The sequence below is a fragment of the Rhinopithecus roxellana genome, chromosome 12, assembly GCF_007565055.1.
Source record: "Rhinopithecus roxellana isolate Shanxi Qingling chromosome 12, ASM756505v1, whole genome shotgun sequence".
NCBI classification, from domain to species: domain Eukaryota; kingdom Metazoa; phylum Chordata; class Mammalia; order Primates; family Cercopithecidae; genus Rhinopithecus; species Rhinopithecus roxellana.
This window is the reverse complement of record NC_044560.1, coordinates 114,026,290-114,048,420: the sequence shown is the minus strand read 5'-3', so window position 1 is coordinate 114,048,420 and position 22,131 is coordinate 114,026,290. Positions and strand designations below refer to the sequence as shown.

Here is a 22,131-nt window from a genome sequence, read left to right as displayed (position 1 = left end):
ACTCCCCCTGCCCCCTGCCCCTGAGCAGAGCTGCTCCTTTAAATAAAGCTGAGCTGTTCCCTTTTGAGTCCCTGGGCCCTCGGGGCGCAGGGTGAGAGAGTGGGCTCCCCTTACTCCTGGGACTCCTCACTCACGGGGAGGCTGTTGTGGGTGTCGGGGAGGGTGTGGGAGGTGGGCACATGCTGAGGAGGGCACACAGGATGGTGCCCCTGATCCACTGGAGTTGTGACGCCCACAGGAGGGGGGCTCTACCAGGTTTGGGCACCCCAGGAGCACCCTGGCCTTGGGATGGGGTATGGGGGTAAATGGGGGGTGCTGCTGAGAGGCCAAGCCCCAGCCTACCTCCCTGCCCATCCAGGTGGCCCGGGCTGGAGCTGAGGAGTCAGATGTATCCTCTGGGGGGTTGTGGCCTGGGTCAAAGTCAGGATAGCGCCAGGGAAACTCCTGCCACCCACTGCCCCCAGCCCCAGGCTGCCACTGCTGTCCAGAATTCACCCAGCGTTCACTCCATGCCAGGCACCAACATGGATGGCTCTTTTAATGCCTGATGCCTATCCTTGTCATGGCCAGGTGAGTACCCTGTGGCCAAATGGGCAGGAAGTTGTGGAGCCTGGCACCTACACTGCAGAGATGCTGAACTCTGGCCAGTGGCCTCGCTCCCCAAGGCCCGCTCCACGGGGAGACAGTGAGGGGAACCCACAAAGCCTGGGGTCACTGGGTCCCCCTAGCTGGCACATAGCTTGTACCCCTATTAGAACAGAGAGGAGGCGGTAAAACAAACACTCCCGACTGTTTACCCCAACATCTCGGGGCCATAATTAAGCTTCCTTCAGTCAGTCCCTTATCAGCCGGTATCTTGAGCAGCCTCTGAAAGGGAAACATCCTGGAGCATCTAACGAAGGAAAGTTGGACGCCTTTTGAGACTTTTTAAATCCTGAAGAATAGGCCTTTGTTGCCAGCTCCCCGCCTGTGGCAGCCTGCCTCCTCTCTGGACTCTGCCGGCTGCCCCAGGGGCAGGGGCAGGACCAGGCGGCCCCAGCCCTGGCACCCCAGCCCTGCTGGGCTGAGCCCCCAGGCCCTGCCCACCAGCTGGCTCCTCCAATTGCAGTGTCCCTGCTGGCCAGCGGTGGGGTCCTGAAGGCACTCCCTCCTCTACCCTCAATGCCCCACCTCACCTTGCCAGATGCCAACATCCACCCTCAGTGGGCACCCTTGCCAGCCTGGGCCAAACCCAGGTGGTGGGTGGGGCTGGTGATGAAGGGTGAGCTCTGATAGCCCACAGCCCCCCATCACCTGGTTCTACAAGCTCCCCACCAGCCAGGTCCAGACCTGCCACTCTCTCTCAGCCTCTGAGCTTTGCTGAAGCTGTTCTCTTCACTTGCAATGCTTGTCCCTGCTCCTTCCCCCTGGACAATTTCGACTTATATTTTAAGACTTAGTTTCCAGATGTGGCGGTTCACGCCTATAGTCCCAGAACTTTGGGAGGCTAAATTGGGAGGATTGCTGGAGCCTGGAGTTCAAGACTGGCCTGGGCAACATAGTGAGACCCTGTCTCTACAAAAAATTAAAAAAATAAGCTGGGTATGGTGGCGCATGCCTGTAGGCCTAGCTACTTGGGAGGCGGAGGTGGGAGGACTGCTTGAGCCCAGGGTTCAAGGCTGCGGTGAGCCACTGCATTCCAGCCTGGCCAACAGAGAGAGACGCTGTCTCTTAAAAATTAAAAAAAGACTTAATTTGAGTGTCACCCCTTCTGGGAACCATCTGTGCATTCCAGGTGAGGCTCCTGTCTCTCCTCTGTGCCCCTCCAGCTTCATGGTCTTCATGCCCCAACCCCGTGTGTGTCCCCTGGGGGCAGACCTTGGGTATCAGGCCAGCCCCCTAACAGGCCTAGAGCAGCCTCTGCAAGTGCTCAGCTTCTATGTATTGGCATGAAGAAAGCATGACCTGGGGATATCCATGCCGCCCAGCAGCAGACAGTAAACCTGGAGTCCTCACCACCATGCTCTGAGGGAGGGTCTGTTCACTCCACATTATAAATGGGAAACAGTGCTGGAGCAGAGGCGACAGCTGGGTGCACGGTGGCTGGAGGGCCTAGGACACCAGGCAACAAATCTTTTCTGTAAAGGGCCAGATGGTAAACATTTTGGGCTTTGTGGACTGGACGGTCACTGCTATAGTTTTTCAACTGCCTTTGCAGGGCAAAGTCAGCCATAAATGAATGGATGTGGCTGTGTTCCAATAAAACTTTATTTATAGACACTGAAATGTGAATTTCATATCATTTTCATGGGTCATGAAATCTTCTTTAGATTGTTTTCCAATCTGGTGGCAGGCTGGATTTGGCCTGGGGGCTGTAATTGGCTGATTCCTGGTGCAGGGTCAGAATTAAATATATGTTTCCCCACCTGGTCCAGGGCCAGTCTGGTCAGTCCTCCCTCAGGGCTCCAGCAGCTACTCAGAGGACGAAGCAGAGTCACTCCATCTCCAGGCCAAGTGGAGGACACAAATGAGTGAACAAACTCACCTACTGTCTAACCAACTAACCAGTTAACTAAGCCCTTATCTCCTAGATTCAGAGTTACCCCTGCCTCCTCTCTGTTTTTTTTTAAAGATGGGGTCTAACTGTGTTGCCCAGGCTGGAGTGCAGTGGCTCACTACACCCTGGGCTCACGTGATCATCCTGCCTCAGCCTCCCAAAGATGTGGGATTACAGGCATGAGCCACTGTGCCCGGTCCTCTGGGCTTCTTTAGATTCGACTGACCCCTTGTTGTCTGACCTATCTCTTTGACCTTTGGCCAGGTCTCTCATCACCCCTTCAACCTGCCCAAGGTGGTGGGAACCTCAAGAGAAGCACATTGAGCACCTGAAGGCTGCTCATGACCACTCACTACTGATGTGGCGTGACCTGGCCTACAGCCCGGTACACGCTAGCAGAGGAGCTGGGTACAGTCTCAGAGCTGTGTGTGATGGGGAAGGGGGCTTTGGGACTGGGAAGGGTGTCTGGCTGCACTTTAGGATAGGGAGGGACTGGCCAGGCAGACAGAGGAGACATTCCAGGCAGTGGAATGTCCTAGACAAAGGTGCAGAGGCAGGAACTGGCAGAGTGCAGGGTCCCTGTAAATCCAAGACACTAGACGCAAAGGGCTCCTCGCCGTGCAGGGCCAAAAGCCAGGGCAGAGCTAAGCCCACCAGGAGCAAAGGCTGTGGCCCTACATCCCTATCCTAGCACTGACCCATGCAACTGACTGTCGCCTGTGTGGTATGGGCCAGGAGGCCCCCACTTCCCCCTCCTAGATCGCCGAAATGTGAATTTCATATGATTTTCATGTGTCACAAAATACTATTATTCTTTAGATTCTTTTTTCCAAAAAATCTGGGCAGGATCTGGATGATGGGCAGGCTGGACATGTGGGCATTTCTATTTCCGACTTGCATTTGGGTTCTTCAGCATTACCCTTTCTCAGTCATTCATTCACTCTACAAACACACTCGTCCTTGGTGCCAAGGACCTGCCAGATAGACCTCCTCCAGGCTGCAGATGAGACGGACATGGTCTTTGCCCTTGTGGAACTGACAATCCAGCAGGGATGACTGACAGGTATGGTGCCATTTCAGAGCACGAGAGGTGCCCGCAATACTATGCATCTGGGCAGTGACCAGGGGTGGCTTCAGGAAGGCCTCCCTGGGGAGGTGGCCGTAGAGCCCAAGGAAACCTCAATGAGGAAAAAGACCAGCCAAGGAAGACTCAGCGGGAGCTGCCATGCGATGTCCTGGGGGCAGGAGGCAGCTGTCGCAGCCAAGGGAGGTGTAGAGTGCGGAGGTCTGTGGTGGGTGGGTGGCCAGGAGGGCCTCACAGAATTCATGGGGTGGCTGCAAGCAGAAGAGGCTGGCAAGGCTTTGGGGGCTGGACCAGGAACGCAATCTGACTGACATTTGCAAGGATCCCTGGCTGCTGTTGAGAGGTGGAGGGTAGGACCTGCAGGGTGGGAGGCCGGTGTTCCTGGGAGGCTGCCGTGTGGATAAGAGTCAGGGGCCGGATCTCCCGCTGGAGCAGCATGGAAGGCTGGGCTGGACGTGGGCGGTGGGCAGGCCCTGGGACTGCTGCTCTTGGCCTGGCTCTGGCGTTGGCTTAGCGTGCGGCCGCGGGGGAGCCATGTGTGGGCACGTCCCGGTGCTGCCGCCCCCGCTGCCCCAGAGACGCAGCCATAGGCAGGCTGGCTCCCTGGGCCTGGCACACACGTGGTGGAGGTGATCAAGGAAGACGAGGCGGTTCTCAGGGTGGCAGGCACCTACAGGACCCCGAGGCCAGCCCACGGGACAGAGGGCATCCTTGCCAGTTCCTTGTTCATTCATCCCCCCATTTTGTATGGTGAGGCCACTGTGAGCCAGACACAGCCCCACCCCAGGGGCCATGGGGAAACAAGTGTGTGTCCCTGGTCCAGGGCCAACCCTGAGGTGGGTGTCCCCTCCCACAGCAGGGCCACAGGCGCCTTCCAGCTCCAGCCCCAGCCCAGCCTGGCTCTGAGGGAGCCTGAGGCTGCCTCTCCTCCTCCAGGTTCCTGTTTCCCCAGTGGCCCCAAAGACAGAAGATGGTGTGAGGTTCAAGGGCTCAGTGTCAGGCTCGGATTTCCTGGGCGTGTCGGATTTCCTGGGCGCTGTGTAGCTGGTGTCCGCAAGGGAGGCCACTGAACAACGTAAAGACCACTGGGAAAGCATGAGAGTGTGCAGTGGGTGCGTGTGTGTGCGCGTGCGCGCACGTGTGTCTGTGTGGGTGTGGGATGTGACTCACACACAGGCCTGGGCTTCAAGATGTCTCCTGGGAGCAGGAAAGCCTGTGTGAGTCTGTGTCTGTCTGTGTGTGCATGTGTGTATGTACCCGTGTGACTACAAGCATGTGTATGAGTACACACAGTTGGTGCAGGTATACCTATGTGTCTGTGCACATGTGTGTGCATATCTGTGTATGAGCGTGTGTGCATGTGGTTATGAGTGTGCCTGTGGGTACACATGTGACTACAGGGTGTGTGACTGTGTGTGTGCACATGTGTGTGTGTGTGTGTGGACACAGCCCTCTCTGGCCTGCGCTCCTGGAGCCTGTTTTCCTGCTCCACCGCCCTCCTCGGCAAGTGTTGACTCAGGGAGGGACAGGCAGCCTTGGTTCAGGATTTCCTGGTCAGGCAGAAGCGGTGCCTTGAAAAGGGAACAATCTTGTGCTGAAGTGGACGCTGAGGGTCCGCATAGTGCACTGCTCTAGGGTGCCCAAGGCCGAGAGGCCTTGCCTGGGTTTACAGTGGGAGTCCCAGAAAGCCCTTGCTGTTGGGGTGGCCCACAGGATGTGCCCTCAGGCTTTTTCTAAATGCTTCCGGTTCTGGGCTGCCTGGGGTGGGGACTCTGGAGCTGGACACTACTCTGACTGCTGTGGCGGCAGGGACAGCACCCCCACAAGGGGTACTCCAAGAGAAAGGAGGGCCCCCAACGTCCCCAGGCACTAGCTATCCCAGGTTCTCTTCCACAGTGGGCAGCTTTACCCCTGCACCGCCCCATCCCCCAAAGCCTTAACAAATAAAAGTGAAGCTCTTGGAGGCTGAGGGTCTATTCAAGCTCCAAGAGCTCTCTGCCATGTTGGGAGGAGCCTTCTAGAAGCACTGCTTCTCTTGGAGGCCGGGAGGACTGGCCTCACTGGGTGCTCCTGAGAAATGCGGCGTCTTAAGTCGGCACCCACCTGCCACATCCACATCTGGGCTATACCAAGGTCCTCCGGAGGCGCCACTGTCCCTGAGAGACGCTGCGTGAGCCCAGGGCCTGCAGACAGCAGCCACTTACTGTGCAAATGCCGGGCCCCCTGTCCGCATCACGTGGATTCCTCCCGGTGTGGCCCCGGTTCTTGGGTCAGGCAGAGGGCATAGCTGCCCTAGGGCAGGGAGGCTGAGTAGGGTGGGCAGCCAGCACAGCCACCATGTCCTCGTCCCCCTGCCCCACTGGTGCTCTCTTCTCCAGCCTGGAGGTTTGGGCCTAATCCCCAGGACAAAACAGGGATTTGCATCCTAAAAGCTGTTAATGCGGCTGCCGGCTGCCGCTCCTCTGTCAGCACCGGCTCCTCGGAAAGGAGAGACGCTCTCCCCGGGTGTGGGGAGCCGCTGGTCTCAGCTGGTTCTAGGGATGATGGAGACACAGCCGGGTGGCACAGAGCTCAGCTATCCCTGAGCTGGGTCAGCCCAAGCAGGAACCCCCGGGGGACCCCGAGAACCTCTAGCCCAGACCCCTGGACTCAGGCCTAGGTGCCTGTCTCACAGTAGACACCACCCCAGCCGTGCCTGCTGCCACCAAAACTGTCCCCTGCCAGTGACATGGGCACCCCCGACCCCTTGCGCCCACTGCGACTCTTCTCCTGCACAAGGTCCCTGTCCCCACTGTCGCTTCTGCCCTCTCCCCTCCTTGCTGGGTGTGACACTCAGAAACTGGGCTGTGGGAGGCAAACATGGAGCTGGCTTGGAGTGCCTTCGACCCCCTTTCTTGCCTTGGGACCCCCGGGATACTCGCATAGGGCTGCTCTGAGTAGGGTAAAAAGATGCCAGAGTCCCTGGGGCTGCAGAGAACGCAGTGTCTTCGGATGCACACCTAGGTCCCCCTGGTCAGGGTGGCAGCAAGGGGCAGTGCCTGGGCTTTGGATGCTGGCTACCACCACACTGAGCGGCCACGAGCGGGGCTGGCTGGGCGGCCATTAATGATTAACTTGGGGCCTGGGCCTTGACCTCGTGGGCCTCTGAGTAAACAGGCCCGCCGGAGCCCGCTGGGCCCCTCATGGCCTCTCCGCCCCCTGACCTGTCCTGCCCTCCTGGTCCTGGCCTCCCTCCCCCTCCTTTGCTGCTGAGGTGGAGCAGTGACAGGCGGTCTAGACGCGCTGGCCTTTCTGACTCCCACCCTGGATCAGCCTACCACTGATTCCTGCCCCTGGTCCCAGCCCCATTCTCTTCGGAGCCTTTGAGGTGGGCTTGCTTTCTGGGACTGGGGCTTGCCCACTGGGGCGTCTCAAGCCCTGGCCTCAGCCCCCTTGCGTCCACACTGCTGGGGCTTGTTCAGACGGGCTGCATGGAGCATGCTGTGTAGACAGTCAGGACTGGCTGTCAGAAAGCCTGTGTTCTAGCTCCAGCTCTGGTCTCACTGGCTGTGTGACCACCTAGACCATGCCCTGTCTCTCTGGGCCTCAGTTTCCCCGTCTGCACAATAAAAAATAGAGCAGGAATCCCAGGGCTTTCTAGTTCCAGAATTCTAGACACCAGTCTGGTTTGGAGTGAGACTGAGGATAGGAAAAACACGTGTCCCCACCCTGCCCCAGGGGACCACTCCCCGAAGAGTCACTGGGGTGGGCCTCCAAGTTCCTGGCTGCCCCCACTCATTTCCTGTTTCTGGGGCAGCCCCCATGTTCCCTTGGAGGACCAGCCCTCAAGCTCTCAGACCTGGGGCTTCAGGCAGGGCGGCCCCTGCCTGGGGCTCTGGAAGTGGGTCATATGACCTGGGCCTGGCCAATGGGTGTCTGCCCTGAGATTTTGCTGGAAATACTGAGAAAAAATCATTTTGTCTTCCCTAGCAAAGAAGGAGAATATGAGCCCCATGGTTATCTTGCTGGGCACAAAGGAAAGGAGAGCTGAGAGACAGACACAGGTTTTGACAACGGAGCCCCAACTGTGCCCAAACCGGCACCTTCTGGACTTTTCCATGACAAGAACCAGTGGATTCTTTTTCTGCTTAAACCAGTGAGAGCTGGGTCTCTTCCCTGATTCACACATCCACACACTGGACTCACACCATGCAGGGACAGATGCCACAAAGGCACAGTTGTCATGGTTACACACGCACCGCTAAACATCTGCAGAGAAAATGTGCATGACAAACAGGGCTGGGGAGGAAACCTGTCTGGCCACAGTGAGCAGGAGTGGCAGGGGGTGGGAGAGTGGAGGCCTGGAGTGCCGACCCAAGCTCTCTCCCTATCATTTCACCCGCCATTTGCCCATCATCCCCATGTCCAGAACCCTCAGCTGGCCATTGCAGATGATGGGCGAATGGCGGCTGAGGTGGGCAGGCTGAAGCTGATTGGCCAGGGATGGACGTGAATCCTACCGTTTGCACATGTGTACCGGTTCACATGCACACTGAGCTTTGCATGCAAGAAACATGCTGTGACCCCACTCGGGGAGCATTTTCAGTCCCTCCCCACTGCAAAGGCCTGAAGCTAGCTCTACCAGTGAGTGGGGGAGGGATCTCTGGTCAGTCGGGCCCTCCTCCATCCTGGGACTGTGTGGTTCCTGGCAGCTCAAGGGCCACCTGAGTGGGGGCAACCTGAGGAGAAGGGACTGCCTCTTCTGCTCCATTGTGGGATAGGAGAGTCACCAGGGCCTTCTGCAGGAGCAGAATCCGCCCCATTTAGGCCTCCCCAGTTCCCCAAGGAGTGCTGGCCTCATGGAGCTGTACTAGGGGAGAGGCTTTGTTCTGGAGCCCAGGCTGCCTTTATGACACTGGGTAGTCTAGGGTCCTAGATGCAGATGGCTTCAGGCATATTGCACATACCACGTGCACATGCAGACATGCACACGAATGCATATGGGCACAATCAGACACGGCTATCTTGTGTGAACTCTGCGGATGGAAAAGGAGGGCTTTCTGTGGACAGAGGACAAGGGCGACAGAGGAACCCCTTGGCCCTCCTGGGAAGGCTCCACCCCACAGCCTGGCTCCTGCCAGGCCCCTTGGGCTCTAGCCTGGGGAAGGGCTCTCAGCCAGCAGCAGGAACAGCTGGATCAAGTGTCTGGAGATGACCCCGGCTCCCTGCTGTTGGCTAAAAGCCCTTCCCCCAAAGCTCTGTCCTCTCCTCCTGCTCCTCTTCCGCTCCCTGCCTTGCTTTTGGACTTTCAGGCCACATCCTATTCCTGTTTCTTTTTCTTTTCTTTTTTCTTTTTTTTTTTTTTGTAGAGATAAAGTCTTATGTTGCCCAGGCTGACCTCCAACCCCTGGCTTCAAGGGATCCTCCTGCCTTGGCCTCCCAAAGTGCTGGGATGACTCTCTCTTACTCTCTCTCTTTCTGCTTCCTCCTGTCTCTGGTCCCAGTTTCTGTCTTTCTAGGGGGGGCATCCTAGGAGAGGGGCAAGGTTCAGGCCTCAGGGCTTAGGCCCCTTGGCTGCTGGGCTGGGCCTTCCTCTTTCTGCTGTCTGTCCCCTGCCCTGCTTCCTTACTCCAGCCAGAGCCGACTTGCCCTTTGCCCTGGAGCTGCGGCACCTCGGGGGTGGGGGAACTGATGGCTTCACCTCCCCCACCCCCTGCAGCCCCTGCTCCTCCCCACAGAAGTCTGGCCAGAGAGTTGGGCCCTGGGGAGGCCACATAGCCAGGACACATGTCCTGGCCCCAGGCAGAACCCTTGCCCTGGCCACAGAGCCACACCAGCCAGGTCAACTGTGTCCTCTGAAATCCCTGGAGAGCAGGGCAAGCCCCATCTCTGGGGCAGCTTCGGACTCCCACTCACCTCCAGGCTGGGAAAACTGACCCCCAGCCCAGGGCAGGAGGCAGGATGTGGAGGGGCCTCTGGCAGAGCTGAGGTCCAGCTGGCCATGTTGGGGGAAGGACGACCCTGTACCCTGTCGTTCCCCTCACAGTGTGAGGCCCCAGGGAATAGCCTGCCCTGGCAGGGAAATGAGAAGCAGGAGCAGTCTCCCAGCTCTGGAGTATGCTGGGTGGGAGCAGACATGGGCGTCTGTGGGGATAGGGAGCAGCCCCCTCCTTGCCTAGGCAGTCACTGTCTGGGGGCCAGCACTTCTCTCTCTCTCTCTCTCTCTTTTTCTTTCTTCCTTTCTTCCTTTCTTCCTTTCTTCCTTTCTTCTCTCTCTCTCTCTCTCTCTCTCTCTCTCTCTCTCTCTCTCTCTCTGTCTCACTCTGTCACCCAGGCTGCAGTGCAGTGGCACGATCTCGGTTCACTGCAACCTCCGCCTCCCAGGTTCAAGCGATTTTCCAGCCTCAGCCTCCCAAGTAGCTGGGATTACAGGCATGCGCCACCACATCCGGCTAATTTTTTGCAGTTTTAGTAGAGACGGGAGTTCTCCAAGTTGGCCAGGCTGGTCTCAAATTCCTGGTGATTCTCGAATTCCTGGAGATCCACCCACCTTGGCCTCCCAAAGTGCTGGGATTACAGGCATGAGGCACCACGCCCGGCACTTTCCACGCTCTCAATGTATCCACCACTGAGGTCCAGGCCAGAGTCTGCTGGTGCCCGCCTCCAGGAAGCCCACCTGGGCTGGACCAGAGGAGGGAGGAGCCTGAAGCAGCTGGCCTTCTTCCCCACCATGCACCGGGACCAGGGCTTGCCCTTACCACACTGATTAGGCTGGAAGTCGGTGGGACAGGGTCAGGCTTCCCACTCCTGGAAGACCCCACCTGCCACCCAGCCTGCCTGGAGCTCAGGGCTGCCTTGGAAATGCTGGACTTTCTACCCCAGAGTCCAGGGCAAGGCCCAGCTTCTGATCACCCCTGGGCTGATGTTTGAGCAAGGCCCCTGCGAAAGAGTCCTCAGGTCTTACTGAGCCCAGCATTGTGGCTGTTGCTATAGCAGACGACCTGGGGCAACGTCTCTGGAAGCTGGAGAACCAGCAGGTGGGGCAGCTACAAAGAGGGCTCCAGCGGTGTCAGCTCCCTGCGTGTGCGGTTCATTGTGGCTGTATCCACCTGCTGCCTTTCTCTCTGGGCACCTCCACTGATATCTGGGAGGGGGCCACATTCAGGGGCTGTGAGCACTCGATTGAGGCAGTATGGGCAAGTGCCTGACCTGATGCTTGGCGCACACTGAACCCTCAATCAATGCAGCCGTCAGCCCTGCTCAGGCCGGCAGGGTTGTGAGGACTGGAGGATCCAGGTAATCTCTACAGACCAGGGCAAGGCCTACTGCTGGCCAAGGGGAAGGCTTGGGACTAAATCTCCGCCTTCCTGGCCCCCAGAGTTCACAAGGCACAAATGTGCACTTGCACGCACCACACGCACACACATACACACACACACACACACACACAAAACACACACACCTGGCTTGGCTCCCCATTACCCAGCCACCTGCTGGAAAACCAAGAGCTGTCTCTTGAAAAGGATGATTAAGAACTGGCCTTGACTACTCAAACTGAAACTCCAAACCCTCCTCTGGGGTACTCAGCTCCTCTGGAGCCTGTGGGCGAAAAGCTCTTACCATAGTGGAAAGAACATTCTGCCGAAACGGAAGTCTTCCTCAATTTAGCTGAGTCATTTTCTTGTGGTTAAGGAAGTCCGGGTTACCTCCGGCCCTTCCCCTGATGCCCATGGCCTAGCCAGCTTGGGGGACCCCAGTCCACACTCCCGCCCTGGCAGCGGGCATGCCCATCCCAGCAAGCCTGCAGGGCCCTTGATTGTAAGTCACCCCACTCACCCCGGGCTGCTTCTCACCGCTGTTTCCTGTGCTCAAGTGGGAGTCCAGACCCCCGAGAACCAGGATCCAGTGTCACTGATCACCAGGTCACCAGGGGCAGCTCCTACAGGCCTGGGGTCTGCCTGTGCCTCCTGTCGGGGATGGCGGCCCCTTGAGGACAGAGGCCTCCTGTGGATTGACACTGTGCCCTGTGTCCCCAGCTCGGGCAGCTAAGCATGAGGTAGGTGTCAGGAGCCCAGTCTCCCAGCAGTCAGCAGCTCACAGATCCCCCAAGGAGCCGGTAGCTCGGGATGAGTTTCTAGTGGATGGGCAGTGGAGGGGCTGGGTGCCAAGCCCTGCTTAGCTCTCAGACCCAGTGGGGCTCATGGCAACCAGGGATGGAACCTCAGTTTCATTCTGGATCCCAGGAGCCTGGGCCTGCAGGCCAAGGCACCTGGCCCAGGTGTGGCAGAGCCTTGCACAGTCGGGGCTCTGGCTGGATGGAGGCTGGTGCTGGTGGGTGCCCCCCTCTGGCTGCAGGTGGCTGCCTCCTCCTCGGGAGACCTTTTGGAAGGTGCCAGAGGCTGTTGCGGGGGAAGGCAGAGAGATGATGGGGTGGGCCACCTGAGTGCCGTGGGGAGAGCCTTGAAGGTGCCAAGTGGCGCCAGTTGCAGGTGGGGTGGGGAGGCCAGCTTGGTGGGCACTGGGTCCTCCCCATGCGGCCATGCCATGTGCAGGGAACCAGAGACCCCCTGGGCTGCGCCTTCTACCCCGGTCCTCTATCTGAGCCCTGGGCAGGCTGCTCATCTGGGCTCGGCCTTCTGTCAGCTGACAGGGGTCACGTGATGTCTGGGCTTGCCTGGGGCCTGAGAAATGGGGATGCGGGCAGTCATGGTCAGGGCTGTTGGGGAAATTCAAGGAATGGAAGAGTCAGAGGGAGTCAGGAGGCCACGTCTCAGAGTGTGTGCAGGGGCACCGAAAGCCCTGCTGGATTTGGGGGATCAAAGGACTGCCACGCGTCACTTGTGGGGACTCGGGTGGTGGGGGTCAGGGCTGCTCTTTGCTGGGAAGCGCAGTGGCTAGCAAGGTCTGGGACTCAGTGAGTGAGGCCGCGCTTGTGGCCACCCTTGTCCTAGTGCTTGGAGAGCCGCCAGGCGGACTTTACCTGCGTCTCTGGAAGCAATTTGAAGAGACTACTGGACACTGGAGGGGTCCGTGTGGGACCCGGAAGCCAAAGGATCAGGTTCACCGAAGCCTGGACTTCCTTGGTGGGCCCCCAGCCCCTCTCAGTGGCCAGCAGGCATCCCCAGCTGGGCCCTGCGGGCTGTGCTGCCCGGCGACTCCAGAGTCCTCCCACGCCCACTTGGACGGGGTCCTCCCAGGGCTCTGGCAGCCAAGGTTTGGGAAATTAGGTGAGGGGGGCCTGGGACGAGGGTGAGGAAAGGAACAATTTATGTCTAAAAGTCATCTTGAAATTTTCAACATTTTTTTTATTTTTCAAAACAAAAGCTCTAAATGTTGGGGCTGGGGGGTGGCGGTGGACCTAGCTTTGTGGGAAGTGAGTCAGATGGCCATAAAATGTGTTTTTCTGAGCTGAGGGGGATTATTTTACATCTTGTGGCATGGAGACGCCAGGATGAAGCCCTCCTCCTGGTCCCTGGTGGGGCTGCCTGCTGCTGGACAAGGCTGGGCCTTAGCGCTGATCTCCCTTCTTGAGATGGAGGCTCCTGCCCTTCCGGGACCCCTCACCAGCCCTCTCCCTCCCTCACCTCACATCCCGTTCTTTTAGGCAAGAGTGAGGCTGCGAAGGTGGTGGCTTCATGGTGGGGCCTAGTACTGGCTGTGCCATGTAGGAGAATCTGGGTAAAGTATGCCTTGGTGACCCCCCAACCCCTCGTCTGATGGATAGGCTGATGGCAGGACCACCTCCCGGAGCAGCCACCAGCATGAAAAGAAAGATTTGAGAACGCACCTGCAGGCCGTCAGGGCTCGGCAAGTGGGTGCCCTGCCACCTTCAGAGAACATCCTTGAGTGCAGGTGAATGAATGAAGGGCAAAAGGGGCAACCAGGCTCTTTGGAGACCCTTCCTAAAGCCAGAGGGGCAGGCGTCCTCCCCTAACCTCTGCTGTTGCTGGCATCCTTTCCCCTGAGCCACCACTGCCCCGCTGTGGCCCCAGGGAAGAGGACACCGAGTCCCCACCTCAGCGACCGGAGACCTCAGAGGGGCTAGGGTCAGGGACTCCAGATGCCCATTGGAATAGGACCTGGTGGCTTCAGAGGCCTCAAGGTACAGGTCCTGCCACCCTAGGTGGGACCCGTAGGCAGGGCTCCGCCTGGAGCCTTCTGTGCCCTCTGCCTCACTGGGGGCTGCTGTCCACTGCCATGCGTGTCCCCTGAAGCCCTGCCTTCCCTGGGCTGGAGTCACAGTCCCCATGAACAGCCTGGGGTCCAAGGCCCCACGCTGCCTGTGAAGAGAGACCCCTGGTAGTCTGAGGCTGGCAGAAATCGGGAAGAAATCTGCGGCCCAAAACACACTGGCTGATTCCAGAAACCCTTCACCCTTCTCTTGAAGTCACAGTAAAGGGGTCTCCCTGAGCCATCCCACTGACCATGGGCTCTGCTTCTTCCTGGGACAAAGGCCAGTCACAGTGGACACCCACTGTTTTTGCCTGTCTCAGCATCCATTTATCTCCCTCCAGCCAACACATGAATTTTACTCGGAGAACCGACGCAGAACTGCAAAAAGTGGCTCACTGCTGTGTCTCCAGCTAAGGAGAACTCTTGGCACTCAGTGAATACTTGGTGAATGAGGAAAAGGCGTGATGCTGTCACTCGCTTTCTCAAAACACTCAAATGCCTTCCTATTGCAGCTAAAATATATAAAATCTAGACTTTTTTGCTCTGCCCTGTAAGTAGAGTGACTGTGTCATTTGTTGAACAAGTAGGGGCATTTTTTTGCAGGTCAAAGGGAATGCCACCAATTAGGCTGGAGCAACAAGAGCAAGCCAGAATTATTCCAGGCAAAGTGGGATGCATGCCTTCCCCAACTCCAAGGCCCCCAGGACGCTGGTCTCTCTCCCAGACTTCAGCCTCATTTTCTGCCCCTCCCCGTCATGGGCCTCACTGACCCTCCATCAGAACTTCGCACTGTCTGTTTCTCTATCTGGAGAAGGCCTTTGAGTGGCTCGGTCTTTTCTGGCACCTCGGTTTCCACTGCTCACCACCTACCCAAAGAACTCTTTTCTGACACCCATCCTCACCCAGGCAGAGCCTATTGGCACTCTACCAATAGGCTGTGTTTCCTGTTCCTCATTGCACTGGACTCTATGCAGGCAGGCAGAGAGTGAGCGCGGAATTTCAGGGCACAGCTCCCAAGCTTCTGTCATCCTCCGAGTAGGTGTTTGTGTGCCCAGCACGTGTCTTCAAAGGGAAAGTGAAGGGAAGCCAGTGTCAGTGTAGGAGTAGGGTGGGAGGGGAGGAAAGACAAAGGAAAGGCAAGAAGAAATGAAACCTGAGTTGGAGAAGCCAAGTCACAGCTCTATTCACAGCCTCAAAACCAGTGAGTCCACTCCAGAAATCAGATGCACTTTGACCTCTTTTTTTTTTTCTTTTGCACTCTTGTCGCCCAGGCTGGAGTGCAATGGAGCCATCTCAGCTCACTGCAACCTCCGCCTCCAGAGTTCAAGCAATTGTCCTGCCTTAGCCTCCCAAGTAGCTGGGATTACAGGTGCCTGCCATCGCACCTGGCTAATTTTTGTATTTTTAGTAGAGATGGGGTTTCGCTATGTTGGTCAGGCTGGTCTCGAACTCCAGGCCTCAGGCGATCCACCCTCCTCGGCCTCCCAAAGTGCTGGGATTACAGGCGTGAGCCACCACACCCGGCCTGGGGCACCTCTTTTAAGACGTGTTTGGAAGCAGTGTTTGAATGCAGATTGCAAAGCCTCCCTCTTCCCTACCCCATGGCTGGAATTCCTGTAGACATATGCAGGGATTGTGCAGCCAGACAGGCCACCACATGCGTTCCTCGTTTTCCCGATTTACTCTGTCCTTGCTGCTATTGGGGCTCTGTAACATTGCCCCAGCTGTGTTTGTCACTTGGCTCTGGCTCTCCATGCACACCTGTGGGTGTCTGTTTGTAGAATGCAGAACACCACCCCTTTGGCTGCCACGAGGGACTGGCACCCCTCCAGGATCCCCAGATAGATTTGCTTCTCTGCCTTCTATTTTTTTTTTTCTTTTGAGACAGGGTCTTGCTCTGTTGCCCAGGCTCACTGCAACCTCTGCCTCCTGGGCTCAAACGATCCTCCAACCTCAGCCTCCCAAGTAGCTGGACCGACAGGCATGCACCATCATGCCCAGCTAAGTTTTGTATTTTTAGTAGAGACAGGGTTTCACCATGTTGCGCAGGCTGGTCTCGAATTCCTCACCTCAAGTGATCTGCCCACCTCAGCCGCCCAAAGTGCTGGGATTACAGAGGTGAGCCACCGCACCTGGCCTTCTCTGCTTTCTTTAAAGCAAAAGGACGGGAGTAGCAGGGATCACTCAGGGTCCTAGCTGAAACCAAACCCACCCGTGATGATTCCAATGAAGGGATGTTAACCAAGGGGCCAGTTTACAGAGGTGTGAGCAGGGGTAAGGGAATGAGGATGGGATACTGAGGTCCCAGAAGCTGGCCATGGCAGCTGTCATCACCAACTATCAGACTGAAGGGGCGAGGGAGGAATCGGTGCTACTGGATCCCTGTAGAGGGCAGAGAACAGGCCACCTAACAGGGGTTGTAGTCTTTGGGGTGCAGATGGGGTATGGACACAGAAGAGAGCGGAGAAGAAACACTGCAACCTCTCTCTCTTTCCTCCATCTGACTTCCTGCTGGTGCCGCCCATTGGCCAAACCCAACAGGAAGTCAGACAGCCTGGGAGGCCCTGAATGCAGCCCACACAGAGCAGACTCCAGGGCCTAGACCAGGATGTAGAGGGGATGGGGGTAGAAAACCAGCACAGGTGGGTAAGGCAACCGGGAACAAGTCTATGCGCAGTCTTTGTGCAAATCCTGCTTCTCTGTGGCTCCATCCACCTGTGGCCACAGAGCTTCCTCACTGGGCTACCAGAGGTCCTTTTGCTGGCCACGACCCATGCTCCACGCACCAGCAGAGTGAACTTATAAGCAAACCTGGCCTGGTGCGGTGGCTAAGGCCAGTCATCCCAGCACTGTGGCAGACTGAGGTGAGTGGATCGTTTGAACACAGGAGTTTGAGACCAGCCTGGGAAGCATAGTAAGACTCCATCTCTACAAAAAATTAAAAAGTTAGCTGGGCATGGTGGGATGCGCCTGTAGTCTCAGCTACTTGGGAGGCTGAGGCAAGAGGATTGCCTGGGCATCAAAGGTCAAGGCTGCAATGAGCTATGATCACGCCACTGAATTCTAGCCTGGGCAACAGAGTAAGCTCCTGTCTCAAAAACAACAACAGCAACAACAAACAAACAAACAAAAAGCAAACCTGTTCTCCATGTTCTCTGTGGCTCCTGTTGCTCTTGGGATATTGACTAAAGTCTGAACCCTTGCATGTGAGAACCTGTGTAGTCTGACCCAGCTGACCCTCTGACTTCACCTCTTGTCCTCCACCTCCCTCTAGCCCCCACTCTCTGCTCTGTGCACTGTGGCCACACTGGATATTTTTCTTTTCTTTTTATTTTTCTTCTTTTTTTTTTTTTTTTTTTGAGACGGAATCTCACTCTGCATCCAGGCTGGAGTGCAGTGGCACAATCTCGGCTCACTGCAACCTCTGCCTCCTGGGTTCAAGTGATTCTCCTGCCTCAGCCTCCCGAGTAGTGGGACTACAGGCGCCCACCACCACGCCTGGCTAGTTTTTTGTAGTTTTAGAGGAGATAGGGTTTCACCATGTTGGCCAGGATGGTCTCGATCTCTTGACCTCGTGATCACCTGCCTTAGCCTCCCAAAGTGCTGGGATTACAGGCATGAGCCACCACGCCCAGCTCTGGATATTTTTCAGTACCTAAGAATGTCATGCTCCTTCTCAGTTCTGAGTTTTGTATATGCTGTTCCCTCTGCTGAGATTCTTTTGCTCCAACCCTAACTACTTATAAATACCACTTCAGATCTTCAGATCTCAGCTTAAGAAAACACACCCCTAAGAGTGACTTCCCTGAGTCTACAAAGCAGGCGAGGACTCTGGGCAGACACTCTCACCACCCCCGAATGTCCTTACTTCACAATATGTGTCACAACTGCAATTAGCTAATCAATTGTGTCACTCTCTGTTTACTGTCTGTCTCCCCAGATAAACTAGGAGCTCCACATGATCCCACCGTGTCTGTCTGTTTCACTGTTGTGCTCACAGCACAGTGCCTGGCACATAGGAGGCACTCCACCAATACCTGATGAATGAATCAAAGGAGGGCTTCCAGTTTCCAGTACTGGCACACTTGATTATTTGGGCTTATCCTCTTGCTGCAAACAACAGCTGGATAAAAAAATAAAATAAAATGTGTTAAAAGGAAGGAAGGGAACCACCAGGCCAAAATTGAGGAGAAAAGGAATTCAGACAAGTGAGCAAGAGAAGAAGCCACTTTTTCCCTAGGGCACATACTGCACCCCAAAAATGAAAATCTTGTTTTGATAGCCTCATGCAATGAAAGAGACAGAAATCAAACTTTGGGGCTCATACAAGGTGGGGCATATAATAGAACACCCATTCCATGTTGATGCAGAACTTCAAAGGGCTACACCCTTGAGATAAAGGTGAACCAGAAGTAAACCAGCCCTCACATGAACTTCCAATCTAAGTTCTCATCTTCTGGTTGGGCTAGGGACCACTAAACCTTAATAGTTGATTAAGGTGGTCCTGAAATGTCAGTATTCCTCAGCATTTGGCAGGAGAAAATGAAAATGATCTCCAGTGGAAGGCACCTTTGTCCTAAATCTTTCTTATAAACGATTTATCAAAACAATGACCAGCACATAGTCAAAGATAATCAGATACACACATACAAGACACTGTGAGTAAAAACTGGAAGAATTGATACACAGACTTCAAATTATTGACTATAAAGTAACTGTGCCTATGATGTTTAAAGAAATAAGACGTGCTTAAAAATAACTGCAGAAATGGGAATCTCTGAAAAGTGAAATATCAGATCTGCAAAAGAATCAAGTAGGATCTCTAGAAATGAAAACTACAATAACCAAGACCAAGAGCTTCAATGGACAGGGTTAATAGATTAAACACAGCTGAGAAGAGAATTAGTGAACTAGAAAGGATGTCAGAAGAAATTATCACAATTGTAGTACATAAAGACAAAAAGAAAATACAAAAGAGAAGATATGAGATAAAGAATAAGACCTAATATATTTCATATTGTCCTTGAAGGTGAGGAGAGAGGAAGTGGAGTGGAGCCATTGTTTTAAGGATGAGTATGGGTAAACATTTTCTGGAACTAATACATGACTGTGTGAGAAGACGCACTGAGTCATTGTGTCTTGGTGACAATCAATCCATCTCCATGTTTCAGACAACCTAGAATTCAAAATATACTAATGGGAGATTCTGGACCTAGTCTACTCTTGGCCAAAGGCCACAGTGTTGTACAATACCAAGTAAAATATAGCAAATGACACATGAAAACAAGATCAGGAGTGAGAAATCAACTCTTGCCTGTCTCCTGCCTCTGTGGTTCACCTCTGCCTTCTTAGGAACTATTTGGGCAGCTCTGAGATGACCACAGCTGCATCCTCCTGTCCCTTCTTCCTTCCCATAGGCCTTGCTGACCAGCACTAGGAGATAGCAAGACAACATTCCACAGGCAACTGGGGGTCCGAAGGCATGAGTTGGTGGGTGAGGAATGCGTCTCTCCCACCCTGATTTAGTGCTGATGCTGATATCTTCCTCCTAGACACTGTTCCTCTTCTGTCCACTGACCTCTGTCTGCCCATTCTGTGCCTGGGCCCTTAGGGGTGCTTGGTGGAGTCTCATTCACTAGCTGACTGATATGAATTGGTCCAAAGGAGCACCAATGTCCCTCGCTTCCCAGCACACCAGCATCACGTAGGACCTGGCTGTCAAGGACCTAGGAGCTGGGCCCCAGGGGCAGGCAGGATATTCCCCAACCCTGGGTCCTGCCACCCTCTACCTCCCAGCCTTGTGCTTTCTTGGACGGGCGAGTGATCTCGCTGGTAGGTGGGTAGCTTGTTTGTGACTCACGCTCCCCACTTGGTGGCCAGGTGGCCTGGTCTCTGGCCTCCTCACGGTGACTCGTCCTGGTATCAGGTTCTCGCAGTTGCTCTGTTCTGGAGGGACACCATTCATCATCTTGCCTCTGGGAATCCCGGCACGCCTCTCAGACATGCTCAAACAGAGAGGCTGCCAAACCTGCGCCAGGTCACACAGCAGGTGTGTGTTGAGGCCAGGGCGCACACATGATACCACACCCCCAGTGGGCGGGAAGGCAGGCCCAGCCCTTGTGTAACCAGCGTCAGGGCCTGGGTGCTGTGAGCAGTTCCACGGTGGAGCTCAGGGAGGCCCTGGTCCCACCCTTGCCCTCAGGCATGTGCCAGATTCCCCCACCCCCAGCAGCAGGTCCCTCCAGGCCCATGTGCTGGGAAGGACACCGGTCCCAGGGCAAAAGCAGAGAGGGGTGGCCAACTGGTGGTTGATCTCCCAGCCCCTGCTGAGCGAAGCCTGGTGTGTCATGTGGTCCCCCAGATCTGGCTCTGCAATGTCTCGGACATGCAGTTCGATTTTGAAATTCTCAAACATGTTCCAAACAGCATGCAGTTGATTTAATTTTTTAAATTGAAAACTAAAGGAAATTGAGTTGAGGAATGTTGAGTGGAGGCGGTGGCGGGAGGTGTGATGGAATTGAGCCCATATCATGGGAGCACTGGGGAAACAGGAGCATTTCACGCCCCTGGGTGGATTTCGGGCTACAGAGGGTTAAACTACCCCACTGGATGGGGAGTCTAGGAGCTCAGGTGCCGCTCTTGCCTGTGTTCCAGCCCTGGTTTTATCACTGCTCCCAGTAAGAAGGGTCCCTGAGGGGCCTAGGCTCTGTGGCTCTGGGCACCTGGCTGGGGCACCTCCTGGGATGCTCGGCTCCTGGATGAGCGGCTGGGACCCTGAGGAGTCTGGTGCCTCCCAGGGAGGCAGAGGAGCCTGGAGCGGGCTGCTGTCCCTCCAGCGTGGCTCACACACACCCCAGGCAGCGCTGCCCCACATAGCAACATCACTGCCTCTCTCAAGATGCTCATCTCACCTCTGACACATTTCAGGCTTGGAGCCATCGTCCCCACCTCCCCTCGGCTCAGGGGCCTGGCCTGTGACTCATGCCTCCACCTCTCCCAGAGAAGATTGCTCCTTGAACAAAGGAGCCCAGGCCTTGGTGAACTTGGGAATTGCACATGGGGGGACCCTGCGCCCCTGGGTCTGACCCCTCCAGCCCTGCATTGGCCTTGAGCTCGCATGCAGGTAGCACGTGGCTGCACCTGCACCAGCACCCCAGCCTCTCCTCTGTCCTTTCTGCTGCCCTGCACGGAGCCCAGCAGATCTGCAGGTGAAGAAGCCAATGATTTAAGGCCTCCCAGTCCCTCTTCATAATTGTGGCCCTCCTTTGGCTTGGCAAGTGGAATCCAACAGCTTCCTGTGCTTGAACAGGGAGGCAGAGGGGCCCAAGAGCTGCCTGCCTTCCTTGCCTGAGGAGTTTGCTCATTAACTTGAATTACCCTTGTGGTAGCATTCCTGGCAGGGCAGGGTTTCTAGCACCTTTTCCTGTTGGGGGCCCCGGCACTAAGGAAGCTTGGCTGAGGCCTCCTCCTACCTGCCTTTGTGCCCCTCCTCCAGGACACCCCAGGACCCCAGAATCTTCCCTGGCTATTGGAAGCCCTGCCTGGGCGGCTGTCTGGCAGGGCTCATGCTGACCTCCTGGGCCCGAGCTGGGTTGGGCAAATGGAAACCAGTTGTGATGCCAAGCGCTGAGATGACCCAGTTGGGAAGTGAGGGGGCAAGGGAGCAGGATGTGTCCCCCACCCCTGACACACACAGCACATGTCTCTGGCTCCCTTCTCACCAGCAAGGGGAAGGCAGGACCCCCACCCCCGCCCCTCTACTTGCTGAGGTCACAGCCTTCCAAACAGAAGTTAATCGGGAGGCCCTTGGGGCCGAGGCCTCTCTCAGGACCTGGGGAGGCCGCCACCCCAGTGAGAATGCTTGTTCTCTCTTGGCCTCCCCATGGTCATCACCTGGGATTCTGCACTTGTGTGAAGAACATTAAAACAAATCTTGTAGAGATGGGGGTCTTGCTATGTTGCCCAGTCTTGTGTCAAACTCCTGGCTTCAAGCCATTCTCCCACTTCGGCCTCCCAAAGCACTGGAATTGCAGGCATGAGCCACTGCACCTGGCCCACAAAGAGCATTTTACTTCGACAAGCACACAGGGCACCTGTGCCTGCTCCTCTGAGTGTTGTACAGGGTTTGACCACTGTGCTCAGCCTTCAAAGTCACTGGCAAGGGGGCTCTGCCCCCAGAATGAGCTCATTAAGTGTTTTCTAAGCAAATGAAAGGCATTTGAAGGGGGAGAATCTAAACAACATTAAAATGACTTCAGTTCTTTGGTTGTTTGGAACAAGGATTTTGCTCTAAATTCTTAAGAAGGCTGTCTCCTTCCACAGCATTTTTCAGGGACCAAGGTGTGTCCTAGCTTCCCAC

General features: G+C 55.9%; 1 long non-coding RNA gene across 2 annotated transcripts; it reads left to right on the top strand.

Moving 5' to 3' along the window:
• Positions 1 to 11,332: 11,332 nt before the first annotated feature.
• LOC115892265 lies at positions 11,333 to 14,316 on the top strand. Of its 2 annotated transcripts, XR_004052165.1 has the most exons (4): positions 11,333 to 11,655; positions 12,551 to 12,826; positions 13,324 to 13,451; positions 14,114 to 14,316. It is a non-coding gene; the product is annotated as an uncharacterized LOC115892265 (long non-coding RNA). The 2 variants fall into 2 exon arrangements; XR_004052164.1 differs by lacking the exon at positions 12,551 to 12,826.
• The last annotated feature ends 7,815 nt before the right edge of the window (positions 14,317 to 22,131 follow it).